Raw genomic sequence first — 26456 nt, forward strand, 5'->3', positions numbered from 1 at the left:
CATTAGCAGCTCACATAACTAGCCAACAATGGTTTAATCACTTTTCAGCCTTATATGGCGGAAATGAGGACATAAACAGCCCCGGGGTAGTCAGCTGCGGTGTTGGGGATCTTACAGGGGAGGATGAGCTCCCATTTACGGCCTCTGAAGTTGTAGTGGCTATTAGACATCTAACCCCCAAGAAGGCGGCCGGTCCGGATGGGATCGCTGGGGACCTCTTGATTGCGGAACCTTTGGCCTGGGCCAACCTAATTGCCACATTAATGAATCTGATTGCAAGGGGACACCCTGTGCCTGACTCTTGGAAGGGGGCTGAGGTGGTAACAGTGTTTAAGAAAGGGGCTAAAGATGACCCTGCCAGTTACAGACCTATCAGTTTGATAGATGTAATCCAGAAAGTGGTTGGCAGGGTCATTATCTCAAGGGTTGGCGATTGGATGGAGGAGGCTAGCATCCTCTCCCACTTCCAAGCTAGATTCCGAAGAAAGGTAGGCACGATGGACCAGGTCTTTTGCTTTTTTGTTATCTATTGGAGGACAGTTACCATCAAAAAGGGCAGTTTATATATGCCCTTCATAGATCTTAAAACAGCTTTTGACCTGGTCCCTCGGGCTAAATTGTGGGAGATCCTAGGAGGGATGGGCTTCCCCGGTAGACTCTTGAGTTTAATTGTAAAGCTCCACGAGGGGAACTATGCGAGGATCAGATGGGGTACCCAGGGACAGTTAACTGACAGGATCCCTGTGAGGAGTGGAGTACGCCAGGGCTGTGTTATGGCCCCGACTCTTTTCTCCTTGTTTGTGAATGGAGTGGTGGACCACCTGAGAGGGGAAGAGTCGGATGCCCCATCCCTGGCGGGGGAAAGAATCCCCACCCTACTCTTCGCCGATGACACTTTATTGATCTCCAAATCCCCAGTGGGTCTGCAAAAACTCTTGAATCGCTTCAGCACCTTTTGTACAAACAGAGGCTTAACCATCAACACCTCGAAAACCAAGCTGATGGCCTTTTCACCTTCCAAAAGATTTAAAAATAATTTTTCGCTTAATGGGGCCCCCCTGGAGATGGTCGACTCATTCGACTATCTAGGGGTGCGGATAAACAGTCGAATGACCTGGAAGGACCATCTGGCCAAAATGTTACTGGGTCACAAAAGAGTATCTGGGGTGACCCTGAGGGAGCTTCGTGAGTCAACCAGTAAACCTGTCTCCCCGGCCATGGCCATTTATGAGGGCCAGATACTCCCGGCGGCATTATATGGCTCTGAGCTCTGGGGGTTCGAAAATGTCTCGGAACTTTCCATAGCAGAAACTAAGTTCTTGAGGGAGGTGGTGGCTCTTCCCGCCTCTACTCCGCTGATCCCCCTGCGACTAGACTTGGGTAGACGAGCCCTTAAGGACCTAGTGAGGCTGCGCCCATTGCTCTTCTGGGTCCGCTTAAGAAGGACTGAGGAGCTTGTTAAATACGCTGAAGGGTTGGATGACCTATTACTGCTGGACACTGGCAAAAAGATTGGATGGCTGAACAATGTGAGAGACCTGGTTTTCAAACTAGGACTGAGAGATGCATGGGAGTCACAAAGGCCACCGCCCAAGCTAGTGATCAAGAAGCTATACTGGGATTGGGTACAGTGCGAGGCATTACGTGGATCGGTTGGGGGTTCACTCACAGATCGGTTTTTAGAATTTAAATGGGTGAGAAAGCTGGAACCCTTTCTTGATCTGATAACCAAACCCTTAGACAGAGCGCTATATTTAAAACTAAGGTACGGGACCCTCCCAGTGCATGTCAAGTCAAGTCATGAAATTTGTATAGCGCACTACATACCCAGAGGGTTTCAAGGCGCTTAGGAAGGGGAGGAGGATTATTTGTCAAATATCCACGTTTTAAGCTGCTTTCTGAACGCTAGGTGGTTCTGGGTGAGGCGAAGGTAAGCGGGGAGTGAGTTCCATGTTTTAGCAGCCAGGTATGAAAAGGATCTGCCTCCCATGGTGGTCTTGTTGATGCGGGGTACAGTGGCGAGGGCTTGGCTGGAAGAACTTAGTTGGCGGGAGGGGGTGTAGAAGGACAGTCGAGAGTTGAGGCAATCTGGTCCGATGTCGTAGAGTGATTTGTGTGCGTGGGTAAGCAGTCGGAAGGTGATTCTCTTATTGACGGGTAGCCAGTGGAGGTCTTTAAGGTGACCAGAGATGTGTTCGTTGCGTGGGATGTCTAATATGAGCCTGGCTGAGGCGTTTTGGATTCGTTGGAGTTTCTTCAGGAGTTTAGCGGTGGTACCTGCGTAGAGGGTGTTTCCGTAGTCCAGTCGGCTCGTGACCAGAGCGTGGGTGACTGTTTTCCTTGTATTGGAGGGGATCCAGCGAAATGTTTTTCTGAGCATGCGAAGAATGTTGAAGCAGGAAGAGGATACGGCGCTGACTTGTCTGTTCATTGAGAGTGAAGAATCCAGGATGACTCCAAGGTTCCGTGCGTGGTCTGTCGGGATGGGTGCTTTTCCGAGGGCTTCCGGCCACCAGGAGTCGTCCCAAGCGGAGGGGGATGTTCCTAAGATGAGGACTTCTGTTTTGTCTGAGTTCAGTTTCAGACGGCTTTGTTTCATCCATTCGGCAACTTCTTTCATTCCTTCGTGTAGGTTAGTTTTGGCGGTGCTGGGATCATTGGTGAGGGAAAGGATCAGTTGAGTGTCGTCCGCGTAAGAGATGATGTTGAGGTTGTGTTGGCGTGCGATGGCCGCGAGGGGGCTCATGTATACGTTGAAGAGGGTGGGACTGAGTGAGGATCCTTGAGGTACGCCGCAGATGACTTCAGAGGCCTCGGACTTGAATGGAGGAAGGCGGACTCTCTGTGTTCTTCCGGTGAGGAACGAGGTGATCCATTCAAGTGCTTTTCCTTGAATTCCGATGTTATTGAGGCGTTGTAGAAGGGTGCTGTGGCAGACTGTATCGAATGCTGCAGAGAGGTCGAGGAGGATGAGGGCGACTGTGTCTCCATTGTCCAGTAGAGTTCGAATGTCGTCTGTTGCTGCGATGAGGGCGGTCTCAGTGCTGTGTTTTGCTCGGAAGCCAGATTGTGAGGGGTCGAGGGATTTGTTGGCTTCGAGGAAGGCGGAGAGCTGGTTGTTGACGGCTTTCTCGATGACTTTGGCCGGGAATGGAAGAAGTGAGATGGGGCGGTAATTTTTGAGTTCGGTGGGGTCCGCTGTTGGTTTTTTCAGAAGGGCGGTGAGTTCAGCGTGTTTCCAGTCTTCTGGGAAGGTAGCAGAGTTGAAGGAGAAGTTGATGACGTCTCGGAGGTGCGGTGCTATGACGGAGTCTGCTTTGTTGAAGATGTGGTGAGGGCATGGGTCTGAGGGGGATCCTGAGTGGATGGAATTCATCAGGCGGATGGTGTCTTCAGTGGAGATTGTGTTCCAGGCGTTAAGGGTGTTCACGGGGGGAGGATGTTCGGCAGAATGAATTTACCACGAGGTGGTCCAATTCTGGTGCCCCCTTGCGCTCGTGCCCTGGCTGCTCAGCACCTAAGGAGTCTGTGGCCCACCTATTTTTCGCCTGTCCCGCCTACAAAGTGGCCCGGAAGATCTGGCTGAAACCTGTATGCAGGTAGTTGGGGTTGAGGTGTCATAGTTTGGCCTTACGTGTACTCTCTACCGATTCATCATCCGCTGTCATGATTTGCGGGTGGCAAAATTTTTGAGTAGTGCATGGCTGACGCGCTCACGGCTACTGAAGTTGTACTCCTGGTTACCAATTGATTGACTGCATGTAACTGAAGGCTCCTTTACTTACTTAATCTAGTGACTGTTGAGTATGCTTCATCTCAGGTTTATATCAATTATGCTGCTATATTTTATCACTGTTTTTAGCGGGGGAATTGTATATTTATTGTGTATATGTATTCTTTTATGGTGAACAAATTTTACCGAATAAAGATAATCAACTAACTAACTAAGAATACATTTTTATATTCTTTTAACTTGTGTTCTGAACCGTCACTAATCTTGCTGCCTGCCTCTATTTTCACCTCGCAGTGGCTGCCAAGAATCGTCTTTTCATCTTGCTGATTGATGTGTTTTTAAACTTTGTTTGCTTTCTGCATTTTGTTTTACTTTCATGTTGATTACACTGCCTTGTTCTTTTTTCTCCACCTCCCTGGTCTGAGGCGGCTTGGCCGTTTGCTCGGAGGGAGGCGGACACACACCCCTGCTAACTCGCACTTCCGGCCTGGTGGGCAAAGCTCGGGCACTCTTCCTGCGCCGGCCAGCCTTTTTAGTCAATGCTGGGGCGAGCGCGCAGCGGCATGCAGGCAGCGCGGTGAAGGCGCGACAAAGGCAAGCCCGTCTGTGCCTGTCCGCGCTAGTACGGGACACGGGGCATATCACCCTTTCCAAAAATACATCTCTTCCATATCTAGCCTCTTACGTATGGCACCCAAGAAACTATACGATAGAGGATCCCTTACAGCAAAAGTTACAGTCCTTTGGGCTTTTAAACCCTAAGCCCTTGACTGCTGAAGATATCCAACCCCCGAGTGCACGATCCGTGAGTCGTCCAATGTCACCCTCATTAGGCTCAGACAGAGGCCTGGGTAAAGACCTTGATATAATGTACCTCAATACCGGTTCCATGGTTAAACACCAGTTAGAAATCTTTAATACCTTAGACACAAACGCACCGGATTGCTTGCTACCGACTGAGACTTGGCATACAGAGGAGTCTTCACCGGACATTCTGGCAGCCCTCCCTGACAAATATTATATCCTATGTACACACACACCGCTAGGGAAGAGAGGGGGAAGAGTGGATGCTATTATAAAAAGAAAACTTCCTGCCTCTGCCCTGTCTCACCTGGTAATTCCTTCAGTAGATTCCCTTGTAATTACATTTACTTTGCACAGTAGCAAGCTTATTTTTGTGATATTATACAGACCCCCCGCAACAATGCCTGACTTTCCGAAGATCCTTGCTAATCACATTGTTTCCTTCATTACTGACTATGACAAAGGAATGATTATAGGTGACCTGAACTACTGGGCCAATGAGACTGACGAGGGAAAATCTTCCAAAGAGCTCTCTGAGTCTCTTATCGGTCTAAACCTTACCCGACACTTTAATGCCCCTACGCACATTAAGGGCCACACTCCTGATCAAGTGTGGAAAATCAATGTTAGCTTCACTAACCTGACAGTACTACCCTGCGCTTGGTCTGATCACTATACTATCAGTTTTAATCTTCCTGCCCCCCCACTGAACTCTATTCCCCTACACTCAAAAAGCAATTTTAGAAATTGGTATTGGGTTGAGCTGGATAAACTAGTAGAAACTCAGTTTAGGGAGCAGCCGGTACTAGAAGGCAATCCTGACAACAGGGATTAGTGAGATCACCGATCGGCAAAGGAAAGCCTTCGACTTCCATGCACCTCTACAGACCAAAACCTACCGCCCTAGGCAGCATGAAACAGCTAAATGGTTTAATAAAGATCTAAAAAACATTAAACTCCAAGTGCGCCAAGCCGAGCGGAAATGGAGGAAAACCTACAAAGCGCAAGATAAACTTGACTACACTAACAATCTCTATCAGTATAAAACGGCAATACTGGAGGCCAAGAGAGCCTTCTTTACGAACAGGGTACTTGACTCCGACAATGGCTCGAAAGAGATTTTCAAGATAGTAAAAGAACTCTAACCCCAGCCGTGTCACTCCATCTTTTGTGCCTAGTCCGGTACTTTGCGATGACCTGAACTCCTTTTTGTTAGACAAAATATAGAAAATTCATAATTCCATTGTTCCCACTAACGGTGACTCCGAAATGACAGGGAAACTACCAATCCATGTGTTCTCAACTCCCTTCCCTTGATGGACAAGAAATATTTTGTGGACCTTGTAGGCAAGATCAAATCAGGCTCACCCAAGAAGGATTGCCCCATTTATGTCTCAAAAGCATTCTATCGGTCCTTCCCCGATATCTTTCTTAAACTACTGAACCATTCACTGTCCCTTGGCACTGTCCCACTTACTTTTAAAGAAGCAGTGGTTGTTCCACTTCAGAAAAACCAAGACATAGACCCCAATAAATTGGAGAACTATAGACCCATCTCTCTCCTCCCTTTCCCAGCAAAAGTGCTGGAGACCCATGTGGCTACTTGCCTTATCTTTTTTTCTGGAAACCACCAAATGTTTGGACAACCATCAGGCAATTTTTCATCCCATTAATTCCACCGAAGCAGTGATTCTATCAGTATTGGACGACCTCAAGGGACAGGCTGATATGGGTCATACTCAAGCTCTGATCCTCCTTGACCTGTTTGCGGCATTTGACACCATGATCCACAAAATCTTGTTGGAGCGCATTGCCGCAGCAGGTCTCGGGGGCTCAGCCCTTGCCTGGTTCAGCTCGTTTTTGGAAGCTCGTAAACAGTCAGTGTGGCTATCACCCTTCAAATCTAGACTGGTAGACCTGAACTGTGGCGTTCCTCAGGGCTCTTCCCTCTCGCCTATTATTTTTAATATCTAAATACGCCCCCTGATTTCAGGTCTATGTCAAATGGGTGTGAAAATCTTCAACTACGCAGATGACATGCAGCTTATTTTCACCCTTGACAACTCTGTAGAATCTAAGGATCTTGTCAAGAAGTCCATGCTCTATGTCAAAGCGTGGATGAATGGAAATTAACTAAAGTTGAACTCAGAAAAAATGTAGATCTTGTTCCCCAAAGCAAACCTGACTACTTGACTTCCTCCTATTGGCCCCTTGATTTAGGAGAGGCACCCATCCCTAAATCTACTATAAAAAGTCTTGGCCTTTATATTGATGCCGACCTTTCTATGAGCACCCAAATTAGCTCAGTGACATCGGCTTTCTTCGTCCATTTGCGCAAACTGCTCAAGATGAAATTAAATGAAATTAAATGAAAAGAGAATTTATATACCGCGATTGCTACCCTGAGGCGTCCTAGCGCTATAGACTGGTGCGTGCTGATGGAAAAAAAGAGATTACTGAGAGTGCGAGAAAAGTAGAGTTTTTAGCTGCTTGCGGAAACACAGCAGATTCGGTTCTGAGCGTAGATTGAGGGAGATGGAATTCCAGAGTTTAGAGGGATTGTATGATAAGGACCGGCCTCCGCATCTGGATTTTTTGATCCTGGGGACTGTCACCAAAAAAGAGGATGATGATCTGAGAAGTCTTACAGGATTATGTGGAGTGATCAGAGAGTGATTGAGGGTGGACCAGTTTTCCAGAAGGCTTGATGGGAGATACAGAGAGTCTTGAACTCAATTCTTCATCTCACTGGCAGCCAATGGAGGCTCCTCAGTCTGGACTTTTTTCAAAAGGCGCCTGGGATTTTGGAGAAGAGTCCGACTTTTTTTAACAAGAAAGCCATCACCCATATCGCCATAGCCCTAAATCTCTCTAAAATTGATTATGGGAATGTCCTTACATTGGACTCCCTCAATATCAGATACACCGCTTGCAGATGATTCAAAATCAAGCGTCGAGGATCATCTATCTCAAGGACAGGCGATGCCATATTATTCCCCTGCTTAGAGACCTCCACTGGCTCCCAGTGGAGCAACGAGCCTTGTTCAAAGCTGGTTGTACACTTTTCAAAGCTATTCAAGACACCTGCCCATGTTTCATCATCTCTTTGATCAATAAACATCTACCTAAGTGGACTTTGAGGTCTTCTCACCAGAACCTTCTCACGGTGCCCAGAATCCGTTGCAAACTCGTCGAAGGGACCAGATTCTCTTTCCTGGGTCCCATGATCTCGAATGCTTTACCTGCTCACCTCAGGCTTGAGGGAGATTATCTGCCGTTCAGAAAACAGCTAAAGACCTGGCTCTTCACTATGGCCTACAACTAGTTATCTAGGGCACACAACTGTCACTTTCACACTGCCAAGAAACCTGTAGGTGTACGTGTGCTTTACAAAACCCCATCTAACATAACATAATTTTTCATGAAAGAACACATTTTGAGTAATGAAAAGTTGCATCAGCATGTGGTAGACCTAGATCCAATTTCTACCCAAGAATGGGAAAGAAGACTGACTACTTGGTCAAGACAAGGATAACCAAGGAAACTATTGGGAGTTACCAAAAGAAAGGGTCACAAAGCCCCTCCCAAGGGAAAGTAGTTGAGAACCCCAAATATATAGCACCAGAGTCTTCTAAAGGCCCCCAAAATCCTGGTCAGTGGGGTGATCCAAAAAATTCATTTCCAACTCACTAGTGAGTACAAGGGGAAACATTTTGACCCTGCAAATGCCTGGTGTTTCTACTGTAACACGAAGGGACACCAAACTGGTGATTCTGCCTGTCCCAACAAGACAGCTCCTAGACCCTCACCAATACCTACTGGTATGGCTAATCTCCATATGGGAACAATAGTGTGCCCAGAGCAAATCAGGGTTCACACTAAGGCTATTTTAGTCTCTGAGGGGGAGGGAGGGTTTGCCACTTTGGCTGTTCAACCCCCTAATTAAAAAAAATACCTGCATTTTCCGATTCTAAGGGAAAAAAAGTTGTCATGTTTATGCGGTTGTCAGAAACGACTCCCTTCTTGTTTATTCCAGAAGTTTCTAGTGACCTCTGAGTTGGCTGGCACACAAATTAATTACGTTTAATATACTTGATAGAGGCATACTGACTTCAGTCCTATGCCAAAAACTATAGTGTTTATTATTCCAATGCGCAGCGCCTATACGGGAAATAAGAACTACACTACAAAGGAGGATTAGAGCATGAAATGATGGCCCAACCTCCCAAGAGGAAAGGCAGGAAGACTGGTGACACAGCTTCCATACAGCAACAAGATGTGGACCCCTCTCCTCAGTGAGAAGGCTTGTCAGCCCCAGAGGTAACTAAGCCCATGGAACTTGAACCTTACGAGGTAGAGAACTTGAGACTAGGGGGACCCTCTAGGGAACAGCTGTGCCTTGGGTCTGTCCACTCTTGAAGGCCTGAGGTAGCAAGCCACTGCACAGGAACAGGGAGATGTCAATGGCTCTCACAAAGTCTATTGGGAGGAAGGGCTCCTGTATACTGAGGCCAAAGACCCCAAACCTGGAGCCACTAGGAGATTTGTAGTGCCTCAGTTTCATAGGAAGTTCCTACTCACTTTAGCAAATGATCTCCCCCTAGCTGGACATCTGGGCCAGACCAGAATTTGGGAAAGATTGGTCACCCACCACTTTTATTGGCCCTAGAGGTCCCTAAAAGTGAAGGGGTTTGTAAGCTCCTGTGCCATCTGTCAAGCTAGTGAGAAGACAGGAGGGCATACAAAGGTCCCTTTACTTCAACTACCAGTGGTTGGGGTACCCTTTGAGAGGATACAAGTGGATATAGTGGGTCCACTTGAACCTGCCACAGCCTCAGGAAACAAGTTTATGCTAATAGTTGTGGATCATGCTACTCGTTATCCTGAAGCCATTCCACTTAGGACTACTACAGCCCCTGTGGTAGCCAAGGCCCTCATTGGTGTCTTCACCAGGGTAGGGTTTCCTAAGGAGGTAGTATCAACCCGAGATCAACAGAGGCCTCAATGCAGAAACAGATGCATACCCCATTCATAGGACTGATGATTGATAGATAAGTTAGGGACTGCCAGATACCTAGGTACCTTTGACTTAACTACAGGGTACTACCAGATTGGCATGGCCCCTGGAGCAAAAGAAAAGAAGACAGCATTCTCCACACCTCATGAGTACTTCCAGTTTACTGTGATGCCCTTCGGTCTCAAAAATGGCCCTGCCACCTTCCAAAGGTTGGTTAATCAAGTCAAGTCCTTGCTGGAATGGAAGCCTTTAGTGCACCTTATCTTGATGATATCGCTGTGTTTAGCTCTTCCTGGTAGGATCACCTGGGCCACCATGGGAACGTTTTACAGGCCCTGCAACCTGTAGGCCTAACTATCAAGGCATCCAAGTGCCAGTTAGGGCAGGGAACTGTTGCGAACTTGGGCAACCTTGTAGGTGGAGGCCAGGTCCAACCCCTTCAACCCAAAATCCTGACATTTTTGGACTGGGAAGCTCTAACAACCCAGACCCAAGTCAGGGCATTCCCTGGCTTGACTGGGTACTATAGGAGGTTTGTGAAGGGATATGGGTCCATTGTGACTCCCCTCATAGAACTCACCTCAAACAAGATGTCCAAGAAAGTATACTGGACAGTTTGCTACTGAAAGGCTTTTGAGACCCTAAATGAGACAATGTGCTGAACACCTATTCTCAAGGTTCCAGATTACTCCAAGCGAGTCATAGTGCATAGTGATGCCTCTTAGCTAGGGATAGGAGCCATCCTGTCTCAAACCAATGATGGACAAGACCAACCTGTTGCTTTTATAAACAGAAGGCTACTCCCCAGAGGGCAGGATTGGAGTGCCATTGAGAGGGAGGCCTTTGCTGTGGTTTGGTCACTAAAGAAGCTGACACCATAATTGTTTGGTACTCACTTTCTGGTTCAAACTGATCACATACCTCTCAGATAGCTAAGGCCGATGAATGAAGAAAACTCAAAGGTTGTTGAGGTAGTCCATATCCTTACAGGGAATGGACTTTACAGTGAAACACAGACCCGGTACTGCCAATGTAAATGCAGATGGCCTTTCCAAAATTCTCTACTTAGACATGAAGACTCTCTTGGGAAAGGTTAGTCTCATCCTCTTTTGTTTTTGGGGGGAGAGATGTGTGTGAAAGGGCTCCTTTTTGCATGGTTACTCCCCGCTTTTTGCCTTTCATCTAATGCAACCTGGCATGATGTGCCCTGGGTCCCTAACAATCAGGTTCCCAGGACATTTGTTCTTTCCCAAGACTGGCCCTTTGTATCTACAATTGGCATATCCCTGGCCACAGGTAAGCCCCTTGTAAAAGGTACCATTGGGTACCAAGGGCACTGTGACCTGGGAAGGCTTCTAAGGGCTGCATCGCCTCTCATTCCACCCTTAAAGGCCATGCATCCTAACACACACTCTGCTACTACAGGCTGCGTGTTTTAGTGAAGAGAAAAGTGAAGAGTCGACATGGTACACATCCCTGTGTGCTAAGGCTGAAATCCATTACCTGAGGCCTAGATAAGTCACCACTCTAGCAGGGTGCACTAGCCCTAAGGTGAGGATAGTGGCATGAGCCCTGTACCCCTACAGTGTCTAAATCCATTCTTACACATTGTAAGTGTAAAGCCATAAAGAGTATATGGTCTGGGAGTTGGTCATTTAAGAACTCCACAGCTCCATAGTGGCCTTACTAAAAACTGGGACGTTCTGTAGCAAACTTCTCAGCACATTAAACCCACACTGATGCCAGTGTAGGATTTAATATAAAATGCTCTCAGAGGACATCTTAGAGATGCCCCCTGAAAGTCAACCAGCACTGGTGTGGTTCATGAATGGCTGCTCACCAGTTGCCACCACCATACAGGTTTCTGGACCCCTGGGTAGAGAGCCTCAGCTTTCTGGATCCAGAAACAAAGCCCATCCTGGGCAGAGGTGACATGCCTCATCCCCACAGGAGGGGCTGGGTCCTCGAAAGGGGAAGCTTCAAAGGCCTACCACCTTTGGAAGCTTTCACTGCCTTTTGCTGCCCCCAGCAACTAGCTTCCACTGGTTCTGGCCCACACTTTGGGCACAGAGAATCAGTGGGAAAACAAATCAGAAGAAAAACCTAGGGAGAGGCTCATGCCCCCTCTCACTGGAGGGTGGCATAATAGGGGGTGCACCCTCCCCAAGGAATGAACCCTTTGGTCCCGTTAACGCCTTTAAATTTAGGGGCAACCCTAAACCTTGCCACCTCCGATTCCAGGACGAAAGAAGAAGAACCAAAGAGTTGTGATGACCCAGGAAAGAGACACCAACTGCCTTGGCCGTAGCCACCCCAGCCTGTCCCATCTACAACCTCCCTACAGCAAGAATCTTGGAGAGTCCAGCAGCCTGCAAAGCCCAGAGGACCTCCCCTGCAAGCTTTGTACAGTCTCCCGTGAGCCCCAGCCTTGCTCAAACAAAGACTCACCTCCAGAATTCGGATTCCGGTGACTTTGCAATTCTTCACCACTCTGCACCCGACACCCACAGCCCAAGTTCGAGTGGTACAACACCCCAAGGAGGTCTCCCCAGTGATCCTGAACTGGGATCTGGTGATCCACAACCTCCCTCAAGCCTCAAGATGATGCTTGCAGCCTCAACTTTAAGGGTTCCAGCGACCGGAGCTGGTAAGAATACCTGATGCCAGAAGACGCCCCTGCACCCGGCACCCTACAGCCTTGGGTGGCGCAACCAACAGTGTCCAGGCATACCCCTGGATTCCAAATTACCTCTCTAGTCAGTGGTCGCCTTAGGGAAGTCTCCCTGTCGAAAATGAGCCCATAATTCTATCGATGCCCAGGCTGCTGGCGCAAACCGCCTCTTAGTTCCCATGTTGAATAATTACCAAATAAAGAGACGGGCGCTGGAGGCAGGAATCAAGAACAGAGTTTAATTCTCATGAGGAGAGCCAGTCATTTCGGACACGAAACACAGTGTCTTTCGGGAGGTGCTCTAACAAGTGAGCTGAGACTCTGGCTTTTATATCTTACAAAACACTTGAGAGTACAATCAGGACAGTATGACGCAAAGGAAAAGACATCCCTATAATCCTTGTGTCAATCCTTCCCCACATGCGTTCACAATAGGGACCCTTGACCTGCTGATAAGAGGGGAGGGGTCATAACGCAGTTGAGTGTTCTGCCGAGTCTTAGGATGTGTGCGCCTGATCATATCACAGGGGGTGGGGAGGCCTTGGATCAATAGAGGGTCCTTTGAAGGAGAGGGACCTTATACAATAAGGGGGCAGTAAATGGTATCTTCCGGCTTAGGCGATGGCCTCGGACCTGTGTGGTCAGCCGGGCTCGGGGGAAGGGGTCATCAAAAGGAGTGGTATTCATGCCGCGTGGACAATCGAGCGCTGAAGGGAGGCTTGTCAACAGAGGGGCATTCATGGAAGGGAAGGAGGTGTTGGTCAGGCGCGGCCGTGACTCCCAAGGACAGGGTCTTGCAGAAGAAGAAGGTTTATGACTTGCCCATGTGAGGAGAGGGAGGGGGTCAGGGTGCGCGCAGGGTCAGAGTCGCACAGAGAGAGAGAGAGAGATCTTATGACCTGTACATGGGAGAACAGGGGCAGTCAGATACAGCGGGGGGCTATGTCAGCTGAGGCGGAGGATGCTTCTTCGAGAGGGAAATGGGGAATGCCTGGGTCAAGCAGGAGGGTTGCTTTTCACATCAGGGTTGCGCAAGGAGAGGGTTTCATGGTCTGTACATGAGAGAGGGGGTGCAAGATACGCGCAGGAGGGAAGCCGGGGATTCCAATGGGTAAAAAGGCCATGGTGCCCAGAATGGCTGTGCATATGCATATAGGTATGGGCTCCCACTGGCGGAGTGATACGGTCAATAGTTTATGGCATTCATGGTGTTCACAGGGAGAGGAGTGAGAGAAAAAGGGAAATGAATGCTGTCTATGTACATCAATTTCTTCAACTTTCACAGTCGCCCCTTTTTACATAACAGCAGTCATTTTTGCAATCGATGGGTTCACAGATAGACAGGCATCGCTGATGAATTAGCATTTTGTCGATACTAACATTTGACGTACAATCATAGACAGTCGAGGTGATGGGCAGAATGCAGCACATAGGAAATTGCATTTCGTTGTGTTCCTGACAATTAAACGCACTACATAGCATAAATCTGTCTAACTTAAAAATGTGACCAATGAACAGTTTTGACCAGGTAGTTGAGAGCGGAATTCAGTTCAATACACAAGATTTCTTCGTCACAGTGTCTTTTTATCAGCGAGCCATCACTGGTAGGCTCTAATCCGGGTACTTTCGTTGGCGCTGTTGAGCACCGGCGGTGGAGCTATGGGTCCAGCTCGGTTCTATCCTTACGCGTTGCAGGGTGCGGTCAGTCCTCTGCTGTTAGACCACAGTCCTGTTCCCTAAACAATCCGTTTGGCGGCGCCTTATGCTCGGCACCTATAGTTCTGTGGCAACACCCTATTCCCATATGAATGCAGTTCTTTCCTTTGGCAAAAAGTCACGTGGGAAAGAGGGTGAATGTGGTTCAAATAGTCGATAGGAGAGAGTGAGAGAGCGGAGTTGGGTCAGAGTTCCTGGGACACACAAAAGGGACCAAGGGAGCAAAGGATAACAAGCAGGCAGGCCCATCAATCGGGCCCAAAGAAGGCGGACGGAGACTCCAGGCACACGTGGGTTAGCAGTCGGAGGGCTTCAAGGCGGCCCGTCATTTTTCATTTTCCACGTTGAAATTGCGGTCTCGTCCCGTATCTTGTTGCTCTGCAGCTCCACCTTTGGTCGATGTCGTACGTGTCCCAAGATCTGCAGTCAGGCTGTACGTCACATCTGACCCATCTCCTCCGGTGATCGTGAATCTTTGAATAGGTACAAGACAACGTTTTAGAGAAATGGCAGAAGAAGATATCTACGCATATGAATTCCTCCCTCAATTCTACGCATTTGAGAGTTTATGCTCATCGGTCACAGTCAGAGGTCTATGACCAAGCAGTGCATGTGTCAGCATTCCTACTGAGTTTATGGCAGGTTTATTCATCGGCCCATTTATAATTCAAGTGAGGACAAGATAATATTTCCATCAACTGTGCATTACATCATTTTCAACATTAGCGGAGCATTTCCCTTGAGGACTGGCTAACCTTTTCAAAACAGGGCGGGGGCGCTATCGTCGAGAGTCGGGCAAAACAATGTTTTCTCGAGGGTCAACAGCTACTCATGGTCATCATGTTTATATCCGGGACAGTAGCTGGGGTCTATCAAATGGGGAGGGTATACTTCGGGCGCTCGCGCTTGGGTGCGAAGGGGTGGGGCAATCTGGGCATTGGGTGTCAATCTAGACGTTGGCGTTCGTCTCTGAAGAACAGACATAAGGTGCCATTGACATACAGTTCCCCTATGAATAGCCAGATTTGGGGGACCTTAGCCGTCTTACCTGTCCTTTCCTTTTCAGCCAATTCAAGTTCATTTATTTTTGTAGAAAGGAGAGGTAGTAATATGGCGAGGTACAATCATTTTTATTTTGGTCAATTTCGCTGAACACCTCCGCGTTCAATAAGTATCAAATCAGGCTGGTGCCGGTGGGGCACAATTTTACCAAAAAGAGGGAGAGAAAATAGGGAGACTCTCATAGAGAGTGAGAGTCGTCCGCAATCTAAACGAGCCATTCAGTACACGTATGACATGTAGAGAGAGAGAGAGAGAGAGAGAGAGAGATAAGGGGGTGGCGAGAGAGAGAGAGAGAGACGTGTACGAAAATAGGTCATTTAGTGCGCTTACAACACAGAACAGCAAAGGTCTGGTAACACGCAAATACAGACAGAGGGAAGACATAAATCCGTACATTACACACACACAAACTCCGACAGGGAAAACGGCACATGCATTACACATATATAAGACATTCACGACAGGACAGGAAACAACAGGTGGCCAACAAAATCCATATTATATCCTACGTATCTTTTACTATCGTATTTATCTATGTGCTTAGCTCTTTCTACCCTTCCCTCCCTTTCCTTCTCGCCAGTTATGTCGGCCAGCGTTCCCAATTGCCAATACTTACACCTCAGTCGTTGGTCGGCCAGAGATTAGCCTGGTCGTGCTATTTACCCATGGTTGGATTTTAAACCATTTTTCAGTTCCTTCCTTTGGTGGGAAGTTCTCCGGGCTGAGGCAACGGCAAGTATTGATCGGGAGAACAGTCGGACAGCTTGGCTACATCTATAAGAGTGCGAAAAAGGGGGGCAGTGCATTTTGAACACCAGCAACATTTCTAACTTCCCAGATGGGTGGTGCCGTGATAACCCTTACCCGTATATTTTTCTTTGTCCTTTCCCTACCTAGTCAAAACGTCCATTTACATTATTTAACGCGTCGTTTCTAGTCAATTTTTCGTCATTCAGTACCTGTCCAGTTTCTATGTCAGTCCATCCTCCCAGTTGCTATGTTCTAAGGAGGAACAGTCATGTTTAAGTCTACGTCTTTTTTTTTTTTTAACTTTTATTTGTCATAAGGACCATGCTCATATTCCCTTCTTCCCCTTCTCATTGGCGGTTTGGTCATCGTCCTTCCATACATCAGCCAAGGTTCCGACGTGACCTGCAGAAGGGAGGAGAAAGAAGGGGTGGGGGGGGCAATATTCAAACCTCATCAGCATGCAGTAATCCGGAAATGTTTTTACCTACCACATACTCGACCTATCTCCACGTAGTGCATTTCTCTACCATCACGGCGTTTAAGCCCAGAGGGACCAGTAATGTCAGACAGATAATCATTGACGATCGGCGTATCTACATGAGTTACTTGGTCGTAACCCCTTTTGATCGGATACAAGGGTGGCGGTCAGGTGGCATGTCTGTGGTGTCGTTTTAGGGCTTCTAAAGCACTTTTCCGGCCGCCTGTGACACATAGTGTGGCTGCTAAATATCGGATCCTTTTTAACCTTTAACCTTCGTCATACTTTCTCGTTGCTCACAGTAGTAATACATTCAAAACTCATTAATGCAACCGCTACAACTATGCTTTTCGTTTTCAAAATACTTTTAATAAAAAGTGTCGATGTATAAATACAGGCCTACAACCCAGTGGACTGGCCACGGAGCAGATCGGAACTGTACATAGGAAGAACAAAGCTGGTGGCAGTTCATTGCATAAAGTGCGGCAGTGCAATAAAATCGTATTAAACTCCCCTACAGAGCAAACATGATGCATGTCAGTAATTCATCTTTAATAAATTCATAAATTCATTATCCAATGTTCATTCATTACCTAAATTACACCAATTCATTTTCCAACTCATAATCAGTACCCACCCTAAGTCAATTCATTGTCCAAGCACATACTCAATATCCTTCATATCTACTTTCATTATCCAAAACGTTATATATATCTCGGGGCAAAAATCTCGCGCAATCAGGGTGCAACAAAGTTTATTCAAAACGTCTCATTTTGTGTCGACGCCATTTTGGGTGGGGTCAGGCGAGTTCCAGCACAGTCAGAATGTCTCTAGTCTCGCATGGTTGGCCCAGAACCTTCCGTTGGCAGTTCAAAAAGTTCTGTGCTATGTGGTTAACAGTCTAACAAATATGGACCATTAGTCAAAGAGTGGGGAGGGCGGCAACAATTTTCCTACCGGGTCATTCTGGTGTTTCTCCGGAACTGAACAAGTCTGTGCCGTGGCTGCATTTTAGCCATTTCCAATCCAAGGCTGGCGCCGGCAGGAGTTGCACCGATGTCGTGGTTCCCAGTGAAGGGGCGGGGGCACCCATGCAGGGGGGTCGGGGGCCCCCCCGGCTCTTATAGAATCTTCAAGGTCGAGGAGAGACGATATGGAGCGTGTGCCCGTCCTGGGCAGAAGACCGCTTTTTGATGTTGACCCTCTTTAAGCAAAGAGTGTTGGGGTGTCGCTGGAAGCCTCCACCTGGAGGGAGGTGGGGGAGGCTCGTTCGTGCCGCCTCCCCCTTCCAGCGACCCCGCGCCGTTCCTCGGCTCCGTCGCTTCGATATTGGCCGTGCCAGCCATTGAAGATGGGGGGGGGTGGTCGGCGGCTGAGGCAAGACAGCCCCCCCTCTTTTCTCTTGACATGTGGCGGGACTACCTGGAACTGTCCAGGGGTGGACACGTGGCGGGACTGCTTGTCACTATGCAGGCGATGGCATGTGGCGGGACTACTTGCAATTATCAGGCGTTGGGTGTAGTTGCGGCCATTATAGCACAAAGAAATGCCGTCATCCTCGCCTTGGCTTCGGCCTTCGACAAAAGCCGGATCGGGTGAGAGAGAGGGGTGGTCGGTGGCCGAGGCAAGACAGCCCCCTCTCTCCCCGCGGCCTGCAGGGCGGCAGAAGAGAAAAGATGGAGAGGTCCTTGTCATCCTTTGGACCGCCTGCCCAACATCACCTCCTACCGACCGTGGCCAGGCGAGCCCCTCGTGCCTCGAGGCCTCGCCTTCCGGATGGGCGTAACCGCGGACCTGTTGCACTTCGGGAGCTTCCGGAATGGGGGTAGGTACCTATTGAATTCTTTCTATTTCGTGTGACCGTTATTTGGGCGTGGCGGGCAATGAGGCAGACATGTTGGGAGCAGGAACAGGCAGTGAAGCCTAGCTACCTCGTGGCTATTTTTTGCTGTCAAACCCTTTCGCCATTTTACATTTCTTATTACGAACTATTTCTAATGTTTCTATTTTTGGTGAAGTCAAAAGCTCATCAGGGGGTTACTGACTTAGCCTGATTTCTTTTTATTTTCTTTCTTTTCCTTAGCGTGTTTCGGGCTAAAGTCTTCTGTTAGTAGGGAACGGTGATCACTTCATATTTTTATGTGTCCTTTTCACTAGGGGGTACTTCTGGACGGACCAGACGAGTTCCCTCCAATAAATGGTCCGGGGTGGAACGAGATTATCGATCAAAAAGGGGAACATATATTCCTTCATTAGGGTATCATCCTGGACAGACCGAGCGATGTACTTCCACTTACTAGGGTAGCCTCCTGGACGGACCAGTCGGTCTATTTCTACTAAATGGCCCATGAGTGGAGAGCATATGTCCTCCATAAGGGTAGTCTCCTGGGCGGACCATGCGAGCTACCCCCCAATAACCAACCAGTGGGGAGTGGGTAGGACTGACGAATTCACAAAGGGGCATAACCTACCCTTTTCTACTTGCAAAGACTAGACAGAATATTTCTATTTCACGTTGTTTGCAAATAGAAAATACCTCAAACGAAACAATTCCTGGGACAACAATGTCCAGGCAACCAACCAATCAATGGGGAGAAAAACAGGCATGACGGATTACAACGGGGACAAATGTCTGCATTACCTGCCCTTCGCTATCCATAAAGGGAACAGAATATTCCTATTCGTCTCTGTTTGTGGACAGGGAAGATCTCAAAGAGCAACAATCGATTATTAATCGACTTCAAAACAATCAGTGGGGAGAAAAGTAGGCATGACGGATTACAACGGGGACAAAAGTCTGCATTACCTACCCTTCTCTATCTGCAAAGAGGGACGACGTTCCTATTCGTTGCTGTTTGCAAACAGAGAATGTCTCGTTCTCCAGAAGAGAACCAATATGTCAAGTAGCCTTCAAAGCTAAATGAACCAACACCAACCAATACAATATCAGTATACAAATACCGATTTCAATACAATCAATCAATCAATCAGGTGGATAGAACCACCCTACCAATCAGGCGTAAAAACACCCTACTTAATCTTACCCGGACCGGACCATACGGACAGTTCTTCGTCTTCCTCCTCCAGCGCCTGATTGTTCTCTTACTCCATGTAGCATTCCTGTGGGATTCCAGTCAGGACAATAGGTCACTCAAGAGAGGTCCTTTCAGAATTGGTGAAGTTCTTTTGATCGGCAGCCGGGCTAGGGCCCTCTCAAGGCAGGTATACTCCGATCATTTTAGACGTTCACTTCTTCGTCTGGATCTTTCTTACCGAACCCTATGTCACTGATGGACCCCGCGTTGGGACGCCAATTGTCGAAAATGAGCCCATAATTCTATCGATGCCCAGGCTGCTGGCGCAAACCGCCTCTTAGTTCCCATGTTGAATAATTACCAAATAAAGAGACGGGCGCTGGAGGCAGGAATCAAGAACAGAGTTTAATTCTCATGAGGAGAGCCAGTCATTTCGGACACGAAACACAGTGTCTTTCGGGAGGTGCTCTAACAAGTGAGCTGAGACTCTGGCTTTTATATCTTACAAAACACTTGAGAGTACAATCAGGACAGTATGACGCAAAGGAAAAGACATCCCTATAATCCTTGTGTCAATCCTTCCCCACATGCGTTCACAATAGGGATCCTTGACCTGCTGATAAGAGGGGAGGGGTCATAACGCAGTTGAGTGTTCTGCCGAGTCTTAGGATGTGTGCGCCTGATCATATCACAGGGGGTGGGGAGGCCTTGGATCAATAGAGGGTCCTTTGAAGGAGAGGGACCTTATACAATAAGGGGGCAGTAAATGGTATCTTCCGGCTTAGGCGATGGCCTCGGACCTGTGTGGTCAGCCGGGCTCGGGGGAAGGGGTCATCAAAAGGAGTGGTATTCATGCCGCGTGGACAATCGAGCGCTGAAGGGAGGCTTGTCAACAGAGGGGCATTCATGGAAGGGAAGGAGGTGTTGGTCAGGCGCGGCCGTGACTCCCAAGGACAGGGTCTTGCAGAAGAAGAAGGTTTATGACTTGCCCATGTGAGGAGAGGGAGGGGGTCAGGGTGCGCGCAGGGTCAGAGTCGCACAGAGAGAGAGAGAGAGATCTTATGACCTGTACATGGGAGAACAGGGGCAGTCAGATACAGCGGGGGGCTATGTCAGCTGAGTCGGAGGATGCTTCTTCGAGAGGGAAATGGGGAATGCCTGGGTCAAGCAGGAGGGTTGCTTTTCACATCAGGGTTGCGCAAGGAGAGGGTTTCATGGTCTGTACATGAGAGAGGGGGTGCAAGATACGCGCAGGAGGGAAGCCGGGGATTCCAATGGGTAAAAAGGCCATGGTGCCCAGAATGGCTGTGCATATGCATATAGGTATGGGCTCCCACTGGCGGAGTGATACGGTCAATAGTTTATGGCATTCATGGTGTTCACAGGGAGAGGAGTGAGAGAAAAAGGGAAATGAATGCTGTCTATGTACATCAATTTCTTCAACTTTCACATCCCTGCCCGAGCCTGCAGCCCTTTTGCAAAACCAAATGTCTCCATTGAAAAGCACGGGGGCCCGACACCCATTTTGCACCCTGCACTTAGCTGCCCCGGTGCCTCTGGTGATGCAGCTGCAGTACTGGTTGAGGGCCCCTGCAGTGCTGACCTTAACCCTAGGAGTTTTGCTCCCACACCCGAGTGGCCTGCTCGTCATTAGTCTCTAACTAAAGGCCCCTTTGCCTCCATTGGCTCACATTGGGCACCTGCACTCTGCACCCAGCCTTCCCAGTGCTCCCCATTGCTGCTGGTGGCGCAATTTGAGTGCCCATCTAGACCTTGGGGAGAATCCTGTCGCATAGTTTTAAAAGTCATACTTACCTTGCATTTAGAGTTACTAAGGTGTGGAATCTAGGCATACCACCCCCAGTACTCAAAGTAATCTAAAAGCAATCCAAGATTAATGAAAAGTAATCACTGTGTAATTTAAACTGTTTTCAAAGTACATACAAACCTGTAACCACTGAAGTTTCAAACACAACTGCATTTCCTTCAAGAGTCTTGCATTCTGAAAGTATATCTTACCTACCTGTGCCAAGTCCTGCTCGGTTCTAAAATAAAACCTAAGTATACCTTTTTTATACTTACCTAATTGGTCTGGATTCTGTCTCTGAGTTGTGTATCAGTCCTTGATTGAGTGAATACAATAAATGCTTAATACACCCTCTGGATAAGCCTAACTGCTTGCCCACACTACCACAAAGAGAGCTGTTGACCTAATTTAGCTTCTGCTGTCTAGGGACTTCCTGGACTCTGTGCACACTATACCTTACTTTGGAATAGTACATACAGAGCTAGATTCCTACAGCAAAGTAGTGACGTTTGTTAATCACCACATTCAAAACACATTCAAATTGTCTTCAAACAAACTTAAACACACCTACAGGACAACTCATACTCACCATCCCTGTCAATTAACTGAAGTACAGAGAAAGGAAAAAACGTTAGTTTGGCAGCCTTTATATAAACGCAGAGACTGAAATTGAGCATGCATAGCGGTTCAATCTGGACCAATAGTGCTTGGGCCAGATAGGTGATGCAATCTATGATGGTGGGGAATCAGCAGTAAGCGCAGCCTTTGGGTAATTTTGAGCCTGAATCCGTTCATAAGAGCAGACCAGCAAACCAATGTGAAGGCTATCAAGAAAATAAGGCGTTTTGTGGTGAGTCAAGATTGAAGCTTGAAACGTGACAGAGGTGGAAAATGGGGGAGGAGCCCAGGACGAAAGAGAGTCTCTTCATGTTGTCTCTCATAGGTCCAAACAAGAACTGTGAGAACCAGGGAACTCAGATGCCGGCCAAGGGCGGGGGTGATGGCGTCTAAAGGTGTGTCTAAGCTACATCCTGCACCCCTCGCATCAGCTCTCCGAGGGCTTCCCTTTTCTCAGCAATCAATGAAAATGAAAGCGCAGAGAAAGGATGAATGGCTGGGGCTTGAGTCACCCCTTTGTTCCTTCAAACTACTGGTGGGCAAAAGTTAAACTACTGCAGCTTCGCTGAGCAGAACTTAAGTTAAACAGTCACACTGTCAGGACGGTTTGTGAAATAGAGAAAAAGGGAAGTGGAGGCGGGGGGTGCCATAGGCAAAAGGAGGAGAACACTACTAGTATCCGCTCTTAAAAATATCACCATGATGGGTGAAGTGGGGGCACATTTTTGAACCTTTTTCTTCAAAGCGTGATCTGGATATACTCATAGACAAACAAGGGTACAGAAAAACAGGAATGCTTGCTCACATGCATTAAATTCTAGCAATCAAATGCAACCCATGCGTTACTGCTGATGTGATTTGGCATTAACACCTTGGCTGCGATCGTTATCCCTCTCTTGTGCTGGACCACAATTAAAACGGGTGTGGTCATGACGAGCTCAGCTCGTCATGAGCACAGGAGCACTGTGCTGCATGACGAGCTGAGCTCGTCATGAGCATGGAAGGGGTTAATAACAACCGTATAAGGGCATGAATGAATCCATGGTTCAGCCTATTAGGGGAGAAATAACTTTGGCGGGCACAGGAAAAGCCGGCACTGAGACACAGGGGTGCGGAAAAAAAACCTATCAAGGAAGTGAATTAAGTTAAAATAAAGATACAGGAACGGTGGCGAAAAACAAGCTGTATCACAACTTGCTAAAGTAGCTCAGTGGTTTGAGCGCCCAAAGCACAGATTTCCATAAGCCAGAGGCCAGATCAGTCGACTAATGTGCTTGCAACATGGAATTGTCAAGGTGTAATCCAACCCATAATGATTTACTTGTGATCCGCAGCCGCTCTAATTTAATCAGTAAATTATCTGGGAGTTATGTGCAGTTGGCATAAAATCCCCCAAGAGTATTTCACAATCATATGAAAGTCCTTATGTAGTCATTGTTTAGTAATCCACACTTCTTCTGTAGTTGTCCTAACATAATCCTGAGTAATCCATGCTCATTTTTGAGTTGTCAATAAATCATCCTAGAATAATTCACACCACATCCTGAAAAAGTCACAGGATCATTCCAGAATAACCATCTTCCATCCTGAAGCGGTAATGGGACCATCCAGGAATAATCAACTGTCATCCTGAAATTGTTGTAGAATCATCCTAGAGTAATCCACAGTAATCCCTAAATTGTCTAGAACCCATCCTGGAGTAATTGTCACTCATCCTGAAGTGATCAATTAGTATTCGTGGAATTGTAAAAGGTAATCTCTCTCTGCTAGTGGAAGTCCTCAGAACACCATCCTAGAGCAGTTTTTGTGATTACAGTAAGAGTCATCTCATTTAAATATTCTGCTCTGTGTTCATACTTCAGGATGGTTTGGGATGACTTCCCTAGATAATTACAGGAATAGCTCAGCTGAAGTCATCCGATGGCTTCAGAATGGCTCCAGGTTGATCTTCCTTTTTGACCAGAGGTTACATCCAGACAGGGCCACCTCAACCTGTAAGTTTACCAAGGTCAAGAAGACTGGTATCAACGAGTTCAGTAACAACACGTAACACTGACGTTTCAAGAAGCTATCTGCACCATGTGAATAATCACTGTTGTTATAACCAACATGTCACAAAGACGGATACAAAGGAATAACCCATGATCATTTAAAGTGCATTTCACGCTTTAACTCTCATGTGAAGGTCAACACATTCATGACTTATGCACTAAAAACATATTCAGAAAATGAGATATTAAAAAAGAGTGTCTCAGATCTCATTTGAGACTGGCCTTAGCAGAAGTCTCCTCCCCTTGGTTCGACCCTACATCTTCAGGAGTTTAGTGAACGACGTGTGTAGGAGTGCAGCACCTCAAAGCTGTGATGCTGTCAGCAGCCATAGCTTTGTGCTAAAATTAAACATGGCTGCAACGAGACATCGCGTTGCTGAATTGTGAAAGTGACTGCTGGGTTGCCCTGTACATGGAAAGAGTTGCAGTGGTGCGCAGCATGATGAAATAAGAAACCAAGAAAACTCTCAGTAAAAGAAAATGTCAAGTTGCCATCGCAGCTTGTCCAATTACATACACACCTTGGGAAAGAGGGCAGGAGCAACAAACTCCCTCCAGAATGCGAGTGCGTCACATCACGTGAGTATGACCGACGCATGCGCAGACCGGATTTCTGCGAAGCAGCCATTTCCGTAGTGCAAGCATGGTTAGGATGAAAAGACACACAGGCAAGCCTCTTAGGGACACCCGCGTGTTGGGGAAAATGCTAAATAAATGACGGACAAGTTGAATTAATATGATTATAAGTTAGGCGAGGTTCTTGATTATGAGCAAGTCGCTTTACGTGCGAATCCTTGCTCCATCAATCCCCTCTTTGATGATATTTACTATCATCACTAAAGGAAACAGATGCCAACTTCATTCTTCCATTTCTTCCATCTCAATTTCAACAGACTTATTGTTTAATTTTCTTTCGGCTTCTCTATGAGAGTGGCGATTCTTAGCCTTTTTGTAGATTTGATTCCTCAATTCTTCTAATTCTAACTCATCAATATTTCGCTTCACTCCTCTCTTATTCACAGTGTACTTTTTGCATTTTTGACATTTACAACAGATAAAGATGATCAGTACAACCACACCTATTCCAGCTATTGGCATCAGTATTTTCCACAGAAGAATTTTACCTAAGTTAGAAAACCAACTACCTATAGAGGAGAGACCTCCAGTCAGTCTCGTCCAGGCACTGTCAACCTCTAATGGTTTGAGTTCTTTTTCCAAATTAGTTATGTTCCTTACATATTTCTTGAGTTCGATACTTTTGTCAGGTATATAGGTGCAACAATGTTGCGCCTTCAGCATTCTACAGACTCCGCCCTCTTTTGCCAATAAGGTGTCAAGAGCAAGGCGATTCTGTAAAACCATTGATCTGATCGCAACCATTTCAGTATTGACCAGCAGAAATCCGGCAGCAGTGTCAGTTGATAACCGATCCACTACTGTAGACAATTTGCAGATTCTGTGAGTATTCAGAACTACCCCCATTCCAGGTATCAGTGCACTAAAAATATCACCTATAATTTCTCCTACACTTTCTCTTTTTCTACGCGCTAAGTCATTAGTTTCCTCATTGCTTCCAGCAGCGTTATTCACATGGTATACTTTCGGGAAAACAATGCCAAAGTAGCAGCTTCCATACCAGTGATCCGGTAATTTGAAATAAGCCTTGTTCCCACATATATAATAAATTCCGGGAAACACAGGTTCTGACCCATTTTTGAAACCCCAACCTCCAATTACCTTATAATTATGTTCACACTCGCTGGAACCGATGAATACATTGTTATAATAATCTGTCCTTTCTCTATGGAGACAAAGTTTCCCTTTCCGTTCAAAATCCAGCAACAAAGCAGGAGTAACTTCGCCTTGCGAGGTGTTGTCCATGTGTTCTGCCCACCTAGGGACTCTATCTTTTTCGTCATTTGCCTTTTTCTGAAACTTTTCTCTCCTTCTATCTGCCATTTTAATAAACATCTTTTCCTGCTCTTGTAAGGAACAGGTCAGATTAGCTTGTCTTGCTTCATTTAAGTCTATTTCACCTATGGTCAGGAAATATTCTCCCATGTAGCGGGTTACCTCACTTTTAATATGTACAAGGTTTAGGTTTCCTCGAATAGGGAGTTCTGAAAAGATTACGTCAGTGTTGGAGTAGTAGTACTGTAAAGTGCTTCTATAAAACAAGCTGGCTAATATACTACAGGAAATTCCATAGGTTAGGGGTAAATGGTGATAGGTCACACCTTCAGCTACAGAAGTGGGTAGCTTCATGCAGACATAACAATCTTCTATTTCCATAGCCTCTACATAATGCACTAAAAGATTAGCGAAAACATTTAAATGTGTCCTGTTTCTCATTTTGTGGAAATGTAGTCCACCCTCATCTGATGCTTCTAATTTAGGTCGTGTGTGTCTCATACTAACTGTATAGTCACGTTTTTCTAAGCTTCGTGGTGTTTCTTCAGTCTGTACAACGTTCGTGTCTAGCGTCTCTGGTTCAGTAGGTGACAGGTTAGGATCTTTACTTATCATAAAAGGTATAAAGACTGTTAGTCCTATCCACATCACTAGCAACATGGCTACACTACATAAGCATATTTTACAGCAAGTTTTGCAACACCTAAATTTGGATCTTCCATTGATACTCGAATCAGACATTATAGCTTACAGGTGGCTTTTCAACCCCTCTTTGTTTCTTTACACCAGAGGCTCACTTAGGT

At 47.0% G+C, this 26456-nt stretch overlaps 1 protein-coding gene across 1 annotated transcript in view; it reads left to right on the top strand.

Annotated features, from left to right (window-relative positions):
* LOC147701272 (IgGFc-binding protein-like) overlaps positions 1-26456 on the top strand; it is a 901303-nt gene that overhangs the window by 831813 nt on the left and 43034 nt on the right. The window lies entirely within an intron of this gene.

This window comes from Lissotriton vulgaris, chromosome 7, assembly GCF_964263255.1.
Source record: "Lissotriton vulgaris chromosome 7, aLisVul1.2, whole genome shotgun sequence".
Classification (NCBI taxonomy): domain Eukaryota; kingdom Metazoa; phylum Chordata; class Amphibia; order Caudata; family Salamandridae; genus Lissotriton; species Lissotriton vulgaris.